Consider the following 15415-nt stretch of genomic DNA (forward strand, 5'->3'; position numbering starts at 1 on the left):
GTCAGCTCAGAGCCTGGAGCCTGCTTCGGATTCTGTGTCTCCCTCTTTCTGCCCCTCCCCCACTGTGCTCTGTCACTCTCTAAGAAATAAAGATTAATTAAAAAATTAGGGGCACCTGGGTGGCTCAGCCAGCTAAGCCTCCAACTTCGGCTGAGGTCATGATTTCACAGCCTGTGTTGGGCTCTGTGCTGACAGTTCAGAGCCTGGGGCCTGCTTCAGATTCTGTCTCCCCGTCTCTCTGCCCCTCCCCCTCTCATGCTCTGTCTCTCTCTCAAAAATAAATAAGCATTTAAAAAAAATTTTTTTAATGGAATGATATCTTCTTTTGATTATTATTCACTTTTAATTATGTTCTTTTTTAATGTTTATTTTTGAAAAAGAGACAGACCATGAGTGGGGAAGGAGCAGAGAAAGGGGGAGACACAGTATCCAAAGCAAACTGCAGGCTCTGAGCTGTCAGCAGGGCTCAAAGTCACAAACTCTGAGATGATGACCTGAGCCAAAGTTGGAAACTTAACTGACTGAGCCACCCAGGTGCCCCAATAGCATTCCATTTTTAAATAAAAAAAGGATTAATAAGACTCCACTAATAAATAATTGTATCAGGATATAACCCAGGTTCCTGTGCTTCCAAAGTCCATCAACTTCAGCAACCAGATCATGGTTTAGTATACTTTTATTATTTATAATTCTAAATACCTTGACTATATGCTTAAATGTGGCTTAAGCTTTATAGGATATTTTATTCATTCATTCATTCATTCATTCATTCATTCAATATCTATAGAGTGCCTATCCCCCCGGTGCTATTTTAGGCACTAAGGACAGAACACTAAGCTAAGAGATAGCAAACAAATGAACAAATAAATACATGTCAGGTGGTGATAAAAATGCTAAGAAGAAAAATAAAGCAGGATAAAGGCTAACAAGTGCTAAGGTGGGCTGGAATGCGGAAGTACTTTAGACTATGTGGTCAGGAAAGGGATTTTGATATAGTGACATTCATATAAATAATTCAACAAATAAAACTATATATGCAATTATTTGACCATAAAACATGGCCATTTATATATGAATTTGAGGGTTAAATCAAGGGTGTCTTCTAAGAAATGGACTCCCTTTGCTCAGAAGTCATGGATTAGAGTCAGTATAAACAGGATAAATAAAATAGACCAAAGGAGATTAGATGCCACTCTGGAGTAGGGGTGTCTGACATTTGATGCCCTTAACTTTATCCATTGCTCTGGAGAAGAGAGTGAGAGACCACAAGAAATACCATTAAAGATTTCTGTGAGGCTCTGAAGTTTTTGAAGAGGCAGCCCTAGCCCAAACCACTCTTTATGATTTTCTACTTTTTTAAGACTGATTGTGTCAAATCCTTTTGAGGAAAGGATGGAAAGGGAAGGTCCCTATACAACTGCCATAGTGGTTTTTTATGTAATAAAAAGGAAAAGTTGGTGATACATTTATGTTGAATGTTTGGTAATAACAAACTGCCATGGTCACTAGATAGTTGAACGCGTCCTTGACTTCTAACCTTACCTTTACAGTAGTTAGTTTTTCTCCCCCACTGTTTTCCTCTGTAAGAACAGCCTTTAAATTCTCTGAGTCCCTGCAACAATAGTCAACGTAAATGTATTGTGTTCAAGTCCTATGTATGCTTGGTGATGAATAACACAGATATGGTGCCTATTCTCTGGAGTAGACCTTCTAGAGAAGCCGTAACTCCCAGGAGCCATTGCTGCCTATTTGGAATCTCCAAACAACCAGGTCCACTGATTTTAGGATCTTCAGGATGATTCACTCACCTCCATGATATATTTCATCTGCTTCACATAGCCTGAAGTTCATGGCTATAAAAAAGCCACGCATTTTTATAAGACTTGGATGCTTAATCAGTATCAATCCATTGGAGAGAGAAACCATCTAAGTTTCTGTAATTCATTCATGAAATTCCTACCAAGCTATGAAGTCTACTCTTAGGGGACAGGAAGCAAACTTCACTAACCTGCTGGATGCGGGCCCTACACAAATTAGGCAACTCAATAGCTAAATGAATTTACACCCAAGAGACAGCTTGTTAACTCTTTTGAAAGGAAGTGTTACCAGGGCAAAAGAGGGCTATGGAAATAATAGGAATAAGACAAAGATATAAAATGAAGAAGATGGAAGTAGTCTCTGCAGGATGAAAACCACACAACCTAAATGAATTCTTTTCCTGAATTTCTGAAACCATTTCTATCGTGTCTTGTCAGTTTTCACTAATTTATCAAAGTACTTTGCTCAAAGGTCAGACTGGAGCTCCTTGAAATACCTCATGACTAACCAGTTTCCATAATCAGTTTGAACTGATTGATATTGATATTGATGCTTTTCCTGCTTCTCTCAAGTAAAAAATCAGGGAATCTCTGAATTTAGCACTGATAATAGTAACAAGTGCTAAGTGAAAATAGTGCCGCTGAAAATACACTAATTGATAAACAACAAAAGACATGTAGTTGACGTAGAGGAGACCTACTCACTGGCTCACTGGGTACAGTGTCTGGAAAGTAATACAGTAGAGCTAATTATACATGCAAGAAAGTGGGTGAGTATCCAGTCAGCACAGTAGCTGGGGACAACCCAGAAAAATGTCTCCCTTGAAATGGGCCCCATCTTAGTCATTTTTTAAGTTTATTTATTTATTTTGAAAGAGACAGAGATGGTGTGAGAAGGGCAGTAGGTAGAGGGAGAGAGAGAATCCCCTCATGCAGGGCTCACTCTCACAAAACCATGGAACCATGACCTGAACCAAAACTGAGATTCAGATGCTTAACTGAGTGAGCCACCCAGGTGCCCCTTAGTCCTTGTTTTTCATCAGACTTCAAATGATATAGCACCAAGACAAATGGCCTTGATAGCATATCAAACACTTTGTAGAATATAACTCTCTTGGTTGAATCTGAATCTGAACAGCATTATAATCTCCCAATGGTTCTTCTTAACATTCATATTTTCTTGGAAAGTTGAAAATGAATCCTGGAGACCATACCTAACCCTCTCCCATGAACACAGATCACTTCAGTGTTTTCACCATCAATCTGCCCACTCCACTTGCTTCCTCCCCTCAGCCTGTACTCTGCCCCTCAACTAGAAGAGGGCAGTTCCAAGAGACCTCCCACCTGCCTCTCCAAATTTGTTGTTTTGGTCTAGGCACAAATGTCTCTGGTGGCTACAGCTTAGTGTAAGACAGAGAGACCAGAAACTGGCCAGCCTAGATGCCTTGAGTAGAGATATGCCACTCTTTTCTTTTTCTTTCCTTTTCCTTTCTTTAGTTTTCTTTCTTTCTTTCCTTCCCTCCTTCTTCCTTCCTCCTTCCTTTCCCTGTCCTTTTCCTTCCTTCCTTCCTTTGTTCCTTCCTTCCTTTCTTTCTTTTCTTTTCTTTCAGATTCTCCTTTCTTTCCCTCTTTCTTTTTTTTACAGTATAATTATTGAATACTTACAATGTGTTAGGCCCCAGATAAAGTTATATCTAAGAGAGATAATGGAAAGATAGATAAATAGATGTAAACATAATAAATCTTTCAACAACTTGTAAGTAGGAAATATAACTAACTCTATTTTACACATCCAGAAACCAAAGCTTACCAATGTTGAGGGACCTGCCCAGGACTCAGGTCACTCTTATTCCAGAGTCTGTGTTGCAAGGAGGATGCTTCCCAAGTCTGCATCATCTTGCTGGCACACTGATTTACCTTGCCAAGCTGTCCTCCTCATCCCAGTCCCTCAAGTTTTTTTTAAATGTTTTATTTATTTTTGAGAGAGAGAGAGAGAGACAGCGTGAGCAGGGGATGGGCAGAGAGAGAGGGAGACACAGAATCTGAAACAGGCTCCAGGCTCTGAGCTGTCAGCACAGAGTCCAATGCGGGGCTCAAACCCATGAACATGGGATCATGACCTGAACCAAAGTTGGACGCTCAACCGACCGAGCCACCCAGGTGCCCCCAGTCTCTCAAGTTTTAAACTGCCTGTGTTTCTCATGCCCTTTGAGGAGACCAGTCCAGGAGGATTTTCCCAGGAGGATCAGAGCACCTGGAGGGCATGAAGAGCCTTAGGTGGTAGGGCACTCAGGGATCTTCTGGTGGTGGATGGAGCTGTGGCGGAAAGTACCAACGGAGATTAGACAGTCACTAAAGTAAATCTAAGTGGCTTCCCAGTGCTTTGCAAAGAAGCCCATGTTCATAAACATGAAGACAAAGCTAAATCCAAAAGTCTAGTGTCTACTTCCAGTCAAGGAAGTAGGCCAAGGAGTGAAAAGAGTGGAGGTTGAAAGCTGATTTTACTTCACTTACGTCATGTCCCCAGCTTGGAAGAAACGGACAAGTGCAAAGTCAAGAGCCCAGAGTCCCATGCAGCCCTACAGAGAGGTTTTGTCTTCCTGAAACCAAGACCTCCCCTGGTAGCTGATTCTGAATAGTGACAAGTAGCATCATGGAGTTTCCTCAACTGCCGAGAGATGTCCACACTACTCAGTAAAAGCAGAATCAACAAATAAGTCAGGCAGAGAAGGACAAATATCATATGTTTGCACGTATAGGAGGATTAGGAGGAACTTGACGGAGGAACAAGGGGGAGAAGAAGGAGGGAAATGGTGGGGGAAAGGGAGAGAGGCAAACCATGAGAGACTCTTGAATGCTGACAAAAACTGAGGACTGATGGATGTGGGGGGAGGGGGGGATGGGCATGGAGGAGGACACTTGTGGGGATGAGCACTGAGTGTTATGTGGAAACTAATTTGACAATAAACTATTTGTAAAAAACAAAAAAAAAGCAGAATCAACAAAACTAATTGGCAGCTAACATTTCCTGAGTGGTTTTGTGTGTGTGTGTGTGTGTCAAGCAACATTCTATGTTAATTCTAAGTCCTTTTAAACAAATCAGTTCCTTTAATCTCAACAACATCTTATTTTATCCCCCATATTACAAATGAGGAAGCTGAGACACAAAGAAAGTAAGTAACTTTCCCAAGACACTCTGATTATAAATTGGGGAGGCAGATTTTAAACCCAGGAAATTGGCTACAGAGCCTACATCAGTTTTCTTTAACGAATTTAAATTCCATAGTGCTTTTTCTTTATATTATACACATGGATTTGACGAAACCTTGAGAAGAATTAAATAAACAGAAGGCATATGGCGTTTACAATTACCAATTGTGAAAAGCATTTATTATGGAAAATTCCAAAACTGATTATTAAAAGAATATTAAGAGCAGCTCTAGGAAATCCTGCCAAGAAAATTCTAAAAACTTAGAAATCAAAGAAGACTTCTGCAGAGAAGGGCGAGCTGTAATGAAACCAAAAAAAAAGAGCTAAAACGATGACCTCTTTTTAAATGAACAAGGAATCTGCAGAGGAACAAACTAATGAGCCAGATTCCGAGTCTTCCCCCAATTCTGTGGGGAGCTCTGTTCACTGCTGACCCTGTGAACACGCGCTACTCACTCAGCTCCTGGGGAATAATTTGCCCCAAGATCAGAACATGTGAGGACTCTGATCTCACTCCTGACATGAATTTTGTTAGTCACCAGAGAGTTAGGAGTGCAGATTCCACAAACAAAATCTGTTTGTAAAACAAGATTGTTCCATTCGGAGCATGTGTTTCTCTCCAGTAAGCTAAGTGGTGGTAAAAATTTTTCATTGAAAAATACCACTTGCATTTTCTCAAATTAGTTTGGCCCCACAAATCTGGGAGGATATTTCAAAAAGAGGCTGTCAACCCATGTTGTGGAAGTGTTATAGTTGTCACCATGTGTCATGGCCTGAATTGTGTCCCAACCCCAACAAATTCACACACTGACCCAACTGCAGAAAAAAATCTTTTGTCCTTAAGACTATAATCTATTTTATAGAATCTTTCGAGTTCCATCACTTGTTTTTTTCTTTTTTTCGCCCACTCATTCATTAAAAATTTGAAGCCTATCTTCTGTCAGGAACTGTGTAAAATCCCAGTGGAAAATGAGACTAATATAATCATGGATTCATTTAACAGTAATGAAGAAGCAGCTTACAATGTGCTTGTGTCCCTCAAAATTAAAGTGCCAGGGCTTTAACTGGCTCCGTGGCCTTGAACATGTAACTAAAGTTCTCTATGCTTCAGTAAGTATTCTTATTTTTTTGAATTAGAAACTAGGACCTATTTTGGGGTGCCTGGGTGGCTCAGTCGGTTAAGCATCCAACTTCAGCTTAGGTCATGATCCCACAGTTCATGAGTTCGAGCCCCACATTGGGTTCTGTGCTGACAGCTCAGAGCCTGGAGCCTGTTTCAGATTCTGTGTCTCCCTCTCTCTCTGCCTCTCACCTGCTAGTGCTCTGTCTCTCTCTCTGTCTCAAAAATAAATAAAAACATATTTAAAAAAAGAAACTAGGACCTATTTTATAGCAAGATTTTTTTAACAGATTAAATAAAATAGCATATGCACACTATCTGGCAATGGTAAGCATTCCATAAATCTTTATTATTATTGTGCTTGTTATTATTTCTGTAATAATATAGTTATTCTACCCCTAACTGAAATTCCAAAGGAGAAATCATGAAACTACCCCACAGTGTTTTAAACCCTCCTTATCTGCTTTATAACCATAGAAGTGTTCAAGGAGATTTGTGAGGAGATTTCTGGAGGGAGTGGCTTCCTGAAGGTCCCCTCCTTTCTTCAGAGGGGTGACAGGCTGCCCTGTGATAAGCAGGAAGAACAAGAGAGAATTGGTGTTTCTTCATTTTCTTTAACCTAAAGAGAGCAAGCTTCCAGGGAACCAGTGGGAAAGTTTGTAATTTGTTGTCTGCAATTGAGAGACGATGTGATGTGATGTGATGTGATGTGATGTGATGTGATGTGATGTGACGTGACGTGACGTGACGTGACGTGACGTGATGTGATGGCATTTGCCTGACACATGCTCTGGAGAGGGAAAGGTAGAGAAGAGCATTTGAAAAGTAACTCCACTCCCACCAGTGATGTGGACAAGGAATGAGAGATTGTTCCTTACGGAAGGAACTAAAAGGGAAATGTGTGCCTGGAACCATTTCAAATTCTGCTAAGATGGCAACCTGGGAAGGTGATGGGGATTTCAACAGTGAGAAGGTATGTACAAAACATGCTCCTAGAGACTCTGGCTGAGGGAGTAGTGGCCTGCCAAAGAGAAGTCCACTAGACAAAGATCCACATTTAAACATCTAGAGCCAGAGAATAAGCTAGTTCCTGCCAGGCTCAGTGATCAGTCCAGAAAGAAGGTGTTCTCCCCTAATCCATCCCTGATGTTCTCTGACACAGAGGGCAGAGAATGCAAACACCACAGTGATGCCTCACACCCCCTTACCCCCACCCCAAGGCATTCGGCCCACCAACTTCAGATACCAGAAGGAGCAGGAAGAGGAGGTGAAGGTGTAACTTTTATGGAAGAGTGAAATGTTAGTGCAGGTCTTTGAATACCAGATTTATGACTTGACAGAGCATTTTGTACCTTAAAATAACCGTAATTCCGTGCTTACTTTTTCTTACCCTTACTAAGAATGAGCATAAAGGTCATGGACATGCTGTTTTCATCTATTGACAAGAGAAATGTCTTCTTAGTGAGTAAGTTGTAAAGGGGCAGTCGGAGACAAACTTTTCATTATGGTTACTGGCCAATCATGATGTTTCTTCAAGGTACTGTCTACACAGTTATCAAAAACTCCATGCAAGGCACTGTGCTAAGTACCACATTACAACTATTAGTCAATATTGAGGAATGTCTATGAGCAGGCACTCTACCAAGTTCTTTACATAATAATCTCAATTACTCCTCCAATAACTTTTTTTTTTAAGAGAAAGTGAGCAGGGGAAGGACAGATGGAAGAGGGAGAGAGAGAATCTTAAGCAGGCTTCATGACACCCAGCATGGAGCCCATTGTGGGGCTCGATCCCATTACCCTGGGGTCATGACCAGAACCAAATCAAGAGTCTGATGCTTCACCAACTGAGCTACCCAGATGTCCCAAATCCTCACAACAACTTGTATGAAACATGTACCATTATCACACTCATTTATCTGATTAGGACAATGAAGTACAGACATCAGGTTAAGTAATTTTCACAGGGTCACCTAGTAAATTAAGTGGTCAGCCAGGATTTTATTTCATTTCTCTGGCAGTGCCATTTATATCTTTTACTGTTTCCCGTAAATGTTATTTTCTATTTACTCTTAAAGCTTTCTTACTCAGAAAGATTAGTGTTAAAGAGAGCTCCCCTGCCTATTGCCTACATTTAGTAATCATTTCCTAGCAATCTCCCATCATGTGTCTAAAATGAAACTTGATTCCATTTTATCAAGGAGTACAATGCTCCAATAAGCAAATTTGAGTCTAGGTTGTAATAAACCCTGGGTGGATTTTTAAAAGACAAGTTTAAAGTTGAATGTCAAGAGAATTCTATTCCATCTAAAACTAAAGCAAATGATGGGGCACCTGGGTGGCTCAGCTGACTGAGCATCTGACTCTTGATTTCAGTTCAGGTCATGATCCCAGGGTTATGGGATTGAGCCCTACATTGGGCTCCACATTGAGTGTGAAGCCTGCTTAAGATTCTCTCTCTCTCCTTCTTCCCCTCTCCCCCACTTACATTCTCTCTATATATATGTAGAATAGAATAGAAGCAAATGTAAGAGTTTTCTCTGACCCACAGGCATGTGTTGTGCAGAATTCAAACAAGGAATTCAGTCTTCATTTAATAACAGCTAGGACAGCTGAGTAAACATCTTTTTTAAGTTTATTTCTTTATTTTGAGAGAGAGAAAAGAAGTAGGGGATAGGCAGAGAGAAAGGNGTATATGTAGAATAGAATAGAATAGAATAGAATAGAATAGAAGCAAATGAAAGAGTTTTCTCTGACCCACAGGCATGTGTTGTGCAGAGTTCAAACAAGGAATTCAGTCTTCATTTAATAACAGCTAGGACAGCTGACTAAACATCTTTTTTAAGTTTATTTCTTTATTTTGAGAGAGAGAAAAGAAGTAGGGGATAGGCAGAGAGAAAGGAGGGAGAGAAAAAATCCCAAGCAAGCTCCATGCTGCCAACATGGAACTCGATGTGGAACCAACATGGAACTCACAAACCATGAGATCATGACCTGAGCCAAAATCAAGAGTTGGCTGCTTAACCAATTGAGCCTCCCAGGCACCCCTGAGTAAAAATTTATTAAATGGAAAGCACAGGACCCATGGCTTATATATGCCATGTGAGTAAATGACTTTATATCACTATATAATCACAGTATGCCAGATATGATCACTATATAAAACAGTCCCAAAAAGCAAATACAGAGAAACATGTTTCCAAGAGAGACACAGTTGTTAGGACTAGAATTCAATGGCAATTCCCTCACATTAACATACAGCTCTCCTAACCCAGTGACAAGTTGGGCACCTTCAATTGTGTATTCACATAGCAATTTGTAACCCTCATCACAGGCTTGTTGTGGCCATTAATAATGAAAAATATGTTTGGATTACACTAATATGTTCCACTTACATTTTTAGGCCTGAAGGAAGAGTTCTTTTTATATAATACAAAGAATGGAAGCTGAAAATACAACTTAAACATTTAGTTTCAGGGATGAAAGACCAAGCAGAAGAATAACTCATGAATTCACAAAACATCCATTCCTATTGCAGCTGTTAATTGACCAGCAATAAATTAGAGAAGTAATATGTTTACTTATGTGTTACAGTTTTATTAAATTACTAAAATTATGTGCCTACCACTTGGAATACAATCTTTTATTATTGTTTTCTGCTATAGATTTTCATTTAGCCTCTGGACAGAATCCATATTTACAAAGTGCTTTGCAATGGTTCTGAACTTCCTTTTAGTGGCAGCACTCTAAGGCTGCCTACAATACTGGATGAGACACCAGTTCTCTGGGTTTAAAGAAGCCTCAGGAAAGCCAGGGGAGAGAACGATAGCCAAGAATGTTTTTACATTATTTTTTTTCTGTACTCACAAAACCTGAAATCCATATCTTGTCCAATTAAAACAAAACAAAAGAAAAGACAAAAGCTCTATTTTGTTAGGTCAATACTTTTAAAATTATTTGTAAAGGCTTAACGCAAGGAGCTTTAAATATGCTTCGTTATTGTAAATATGAAATCAATGGTGCTGATTCTACAATCAGCAGTTTCTTGACTCATTTTCTCTGATGTTTTTCAAAACATGATGTTACATGCTCAATCCCCTTAGGACCAGTAGACAAAGCAGATGGCAGCCCCCTTAGGAGACTGCCTTCATTTATTTAATAACTTGGATGATATTCATGCTGCTATATTGAGAGACTGATGAAAGCAGATGTGTCCACGAAGTTCTCTAGCAAAGAACAAGCCCGCCTTGCTAGAAGCCAGAGTTCATCACATCCAGTTGCCAAGCAAAAGAAAAGGGAAGTCAATCTTTGTGTTCAGAGATTCTCAAAGCCAGACTTCTTTGGCTCAGGCTCTGTTGCATGTCCTCTGACTAATGGAAGCCACTACAGGTGCCATCCTGGATCTTTGCAAAACACTGAAAATAGAAAGAATGTCTGGGAAGGTGCTCAAGATCATCTGTCTCCTTCATTTTCCATGTGAGGACTATGAAGCTGAGACACAGGTATTTTCCTGACTCTTCTTTGTTTTTTCTGTAGTGTCATGAAACACTAAAGAATTCACATGGACTACTTCCCTCTACCAATTTGTAATATCACTCACTCTTAACACCGAAACTTAATTCTTATTGTAAATTATTGAAAGAAAGGTGTTCTGGGGTGCCTGGGTGGCTCAGTCGGTTGAGCATCCTGCTTTTGATTTCAGTTCAGGTCGTGATCTCAGGGTTGTGGAATGGAGCCCCACCTTGGGCTTGGTGTTAAGCATAGAGCCTGCTTAAGATTCTCCTCCCACCCCCACCCCCCGTCCTGCTCCCCTCCTTTTCTCTCTCTCACTCTCTCTCTCTCAAATAAAAAATAAAAGTAAATAAATAAATAAATAAAAAGAAAAAGAAAGAAAGAAAGTTGTTTATTTCTGCCACCTACTATTAGATTAATACAGGCAGATTCCCTTTTTTTTTTAAGTCAGATTAATTACACTAACCTAACTGTTTATAGGTCTTAGTGTCGCAGGCAGTTAAAACATTTCTTTTAAAAAAAAAACTTTTTTTGTATTGCCTTCATTCAAAGATAATTTGAATAAATAATCTCACAGAATAAGCTCAAGTCAGTATCCACCATAGTCCTAAATGGCTTCACACTTACCCCACTACAGTATTACAAAGAAGCAATTTGGATTTTGGCTATAGAAATGTTCAAATAATTGTAACTATTGGAGAGTCAGGGTTGTGGATGACTTGGCCATGGGCAGAAGGACAGCATAATAAACTTTATTTACTCAAGTCCAGTCCCTGCCAGGAAGAAACTTGTCTCAGTTTCTTTGGCAAGATCCGAGGTTGTTCTGTTTTTGTTTTGAAATAAATTAATAAATATGAGACACTAACACTGATTTCATATTGTACATAAATTAATACAATAGTAAAAAGGATGTATGGCCCAGTTTTCCCTGGTTTCTCTTACAAAGCAGCATTGAGTACAATATATTAATTAGTATACACCATTTTAAAAGTGAAATACCAAAGGAATCATTTTTCTCCTAGATTTTGAATATTAGCACTAAACATGGACTCCTATGATATAAATACTAATATGTAAATATTAATATCTTATAAATGCTTTGTAGAATAAATAAATTATGACAGTCTCATTATCATGTAAGTCAACATAGTATGGAATGCAGTGTTTATTGGATCCATATTAATAAACCATAATGAGACTATATAATAAAGAAAGTAGCACATGAGCTTCTTTGTTTCACTCCTTGAGCAATAAATTGTCATGCTCTGAGTTTGGGAGAGGTACCACTGATGTTTTATTCTGGTGAGAAATCAAATCAAATGTTATGATATCATTAGATTCCATAGGACATTTTCTAGAGGAAAACATTCTCAGAAGGTCTACATACATTTAACACACATTTCTTCCTGTTATATATGCATCATTGTACCTCCAAGAATGCAAACCTGAATCAGGTAAAATTGGATCATCAGCCATTTCTGTTAAAAAAAAAATCAAGCACTGACTCATGGATAATGAGAAGTAAATTCATGAGTGTGGGCATTCAGGATCAGAGACACAAATATAAATGCTTCTGCTATTCCATGACCCTCTGGTAAATTGTGTTTTTGAAATCACTTCTACCTGCAAAGTTTGGACTTTCAAAAGTTGATTTTGGCCCAGGTCAGTAAGTATAGGATATGATTATAAAAGAATGAGATGGATTTGTTTTTAACAAGGGTATCAAAGATAAATAGAAAGATGGAAAGATGATAGATAGATGATAGATAGATAGATGATAGATAGATAGATAGATAGATAGATAGATAGATAGATAGATAGAGATAGATAGATAGATAGATAGATAGATAGATAGATAGATAGATCCTTCAGACTACAGGCAGCCTTTACCTCCTAATGACTGAAATTTTTATAGCTAACAGAATTCAGTTAAAAATTCCTAAATGGCTTCACACATATCCCACTATAGTGTTACACAGAAGCAATTTGGATTCTGGCCATAGAAATTTTCAAATCATTGTAACTATTGGAGAGTCAGGGTTGTGGATGACTTGGCCATGGCCAGAAGGACAGCATAATAAACTTTATTTACTCAAATCAACTTGGGCTACTATATTTTTTTAACTAAGTAGAGGAGGTATTTATCTTATTATTTGTTTTGAATATTAATTTAAATTGGTTGTTTTAGACATCTCCATTTGTGTCGTAGAGTTGTCTTGTTCACAGGAATAATAAAAGCAGAGTTGGTCAAAACTGGCATTTGCTCATTTCCACAAGCCCAGTAATAGCTACCATAAAAATGGACAGTAAGGCTGCCTCCGCGTATGCCGTGAGCCAGACTTCCAGGCTTGGGCTGGCCCCCTAACCTCCTCTTGCCCTTCAGCCTTCTTTCCTGGTCCCTGACACACGTACCAGCATCTGTCTCTGGCACTGCTCAGACTGCGGTTTTGTTGTTAAAGGGCAAATGAAGGAAAGAGGAGGAGGAAATGAATCGAGGGAAATAAGAAAGGGCAGAGGTGAGGAAAGAGTACCCAGAAAGAAAATAAAATTATTTCTCTGTGTATCTGGTACAGTCTCTTAAAGTGATTCTAAAAAATGAAGCTCAAAGCAGAGCTGGAAATAGAGAATTAAATTCCCGTCCACCCTTGCTTTCTCCTACACCCTACTCGGCCTGGGTTCAGACTTTTACCTTTAATTTGGCTGCCTCTCCCCATTCCTGGACCCCCAAACTCCAACCCAGATTGACAAAGTGACATATTTAAGACAGCTGGTCATCTGTGCCAGAATTCAGCCTATCTTTCCACTGTAGACTCAGGGGCTCTGGGCTCAGTATGGATGTCACATCCAGGGCTGAAATGATTCTCTCTTCCTGGAATCTAAAAACAGGGACACAGAGATTTCATTAGCTGTATGAAAACTTGAACTAAAAGACCAGATGGACCTGAGAATTAAGCATAAGTAACGAATCTATAAAAAGAAAAGAATGAAGCCGATGTACATCCAAGACCAAGGACCTGTGTGTGCCTGTGTGCAGGTGTATATATGTAAGAGAGAGATAGAACCAAAGACAGAAAGAGACAGGGAGACAGAAAGAGACTTGATTACTTTCTCCTGTTCAGCTCCAGGGAGGACCATCTGCACTTGCTGCATTTAGACCTTATAAAAGTCCATGTATTTTTAATCATCCTCATCATACCCTCCTTGACTTTGGTAATGTCAAAAGGTAATCTGAGGCACATTAAAATTTTTGAGGGTTTATTTTGAGCAAAAGTCGATTTCAAACGTGGTTAGAAGCACTCTGCCAACAGGAGCCAGGGGAAAAACTTATTACAGAGAAAGTGTGGAAGCAAAGAAAGGAAATTAGTAGATTGGCTATAGCTTAAAGCCTAGTTAGCTGTCAGTAATTGGTTGTCCTTAGCATTTTGATTTTGTAACCTGGGGGCATTTCTAGGCTCAGATTTTGGTTTGCTTCTGTAAGCAATCACGGTGCAAGATCAACATCAGTCTAATGGCCTCCCTGTTTAATTAATTTAATAGTAGATTCTGCCTCTTGTTACCTAGCTATAGGCCTTCTATCAGCTAAAAAGTGAGATACTTTGTGGGGAAATAAAAAGAAAACGGTACTCTGGCCACTACATTAGTACATTTTATTAATCCAAGTTAATCTTTTGTTTGAATTGATTGCAGATTTTTCCTTGGGAGGGCCAACATCCACTCAGTGGCTAGTTTAGTAGTCTTAACACACACAGCATTGCTGATCCGAGTTTCCGGGATTACAGAGAAACAGTTCACTAGGCAAACGTTAAACCAAAGACATCCTGCAGCCTACCATTCCAGTTAGCCATCAGCACCCTTTGCTTTCAGCCAGGTCACATTTCTTCCCAAAGGTGTGGGTTGGATTAAAATACAAAGCTAATATTTTCTGGGTAGCATTTGCTACAACTATAAACTGAAAACAAGTAAATATAATGTAGATATCACATCGGAGCTTGTGTGCTTGCTTTCTCTCATTTCTTTCTTTTTCTTTTCTGTATATCATTATTTTATTTACTTATTTATTTATTTTAAGTTTATTTATTTTGAGACAGAGAGAGAGCAAGCATGTGAGCAGGGAGGGGCCGAGAGCAAGGGAGAGAGACTCTCAAGCAGGCTCTGCAATCTCCGTGTAGACCATGATGGGGCTTGGACCCATGAACCATGAGGTTATGAACTGAGCAGAAGTCAAGAGTCAGACGCTTAACCAACTGAGCCAACCAGGTGCTCTTCAGTAAGTCATTATTTTAAACATTTTTATTACCTTCAAACACACAAAAACAGGATTTTGACAATGGGAAGACATACTGAAGGTATCTTCAACGTCACTAAATTTGGTTTCTCAAATGAGTGATTATTATCCTAAAAGCAAAAGAAGTTTCTGAATAAAGGAACATAAAAACATATAAGCACATTTTCTGAATGGAATTTTTGTTACTTAAAATAATAGTGAATTCCAGAGTACTTGTTTAGAATCTCAGTGTATACTTTACCAGATAAGGGGATGGGGTTAATAAATGAGCATCTCTCATACAGAAAGCTGACTAACCCATATTTTAATACGGGGATATTATCTTAGTCAAATGTTAAAAATTAGTGGAGTCATTCCGCTAGCTTCCTTTTTACATCATCAGCTCTCCTTTTAGGTCCTTTCTGACACTTAGTCAAATGATTCTATATAAGACTAAGAGTTATGAAATAGCAATTTAAATTCTCAAAAAAG

The sequence above is a fragment of the Crocuta crocuta genome, unplaced genomic scaffold (assembly GCF_008692635.1).
Source record: "Crocuta crocuta isolate KB4526 unplaced genomic scaffold, BGI_CrCroc_1.0 scaffold16, whole genome shotgun sequence".
Classification (NCBI taxonomy): Eukaryota; Metazoa; Chordata; class Mammalia; order Carnivora; family Hyaenidae; genus Crocuta; species Crocuta crocuta.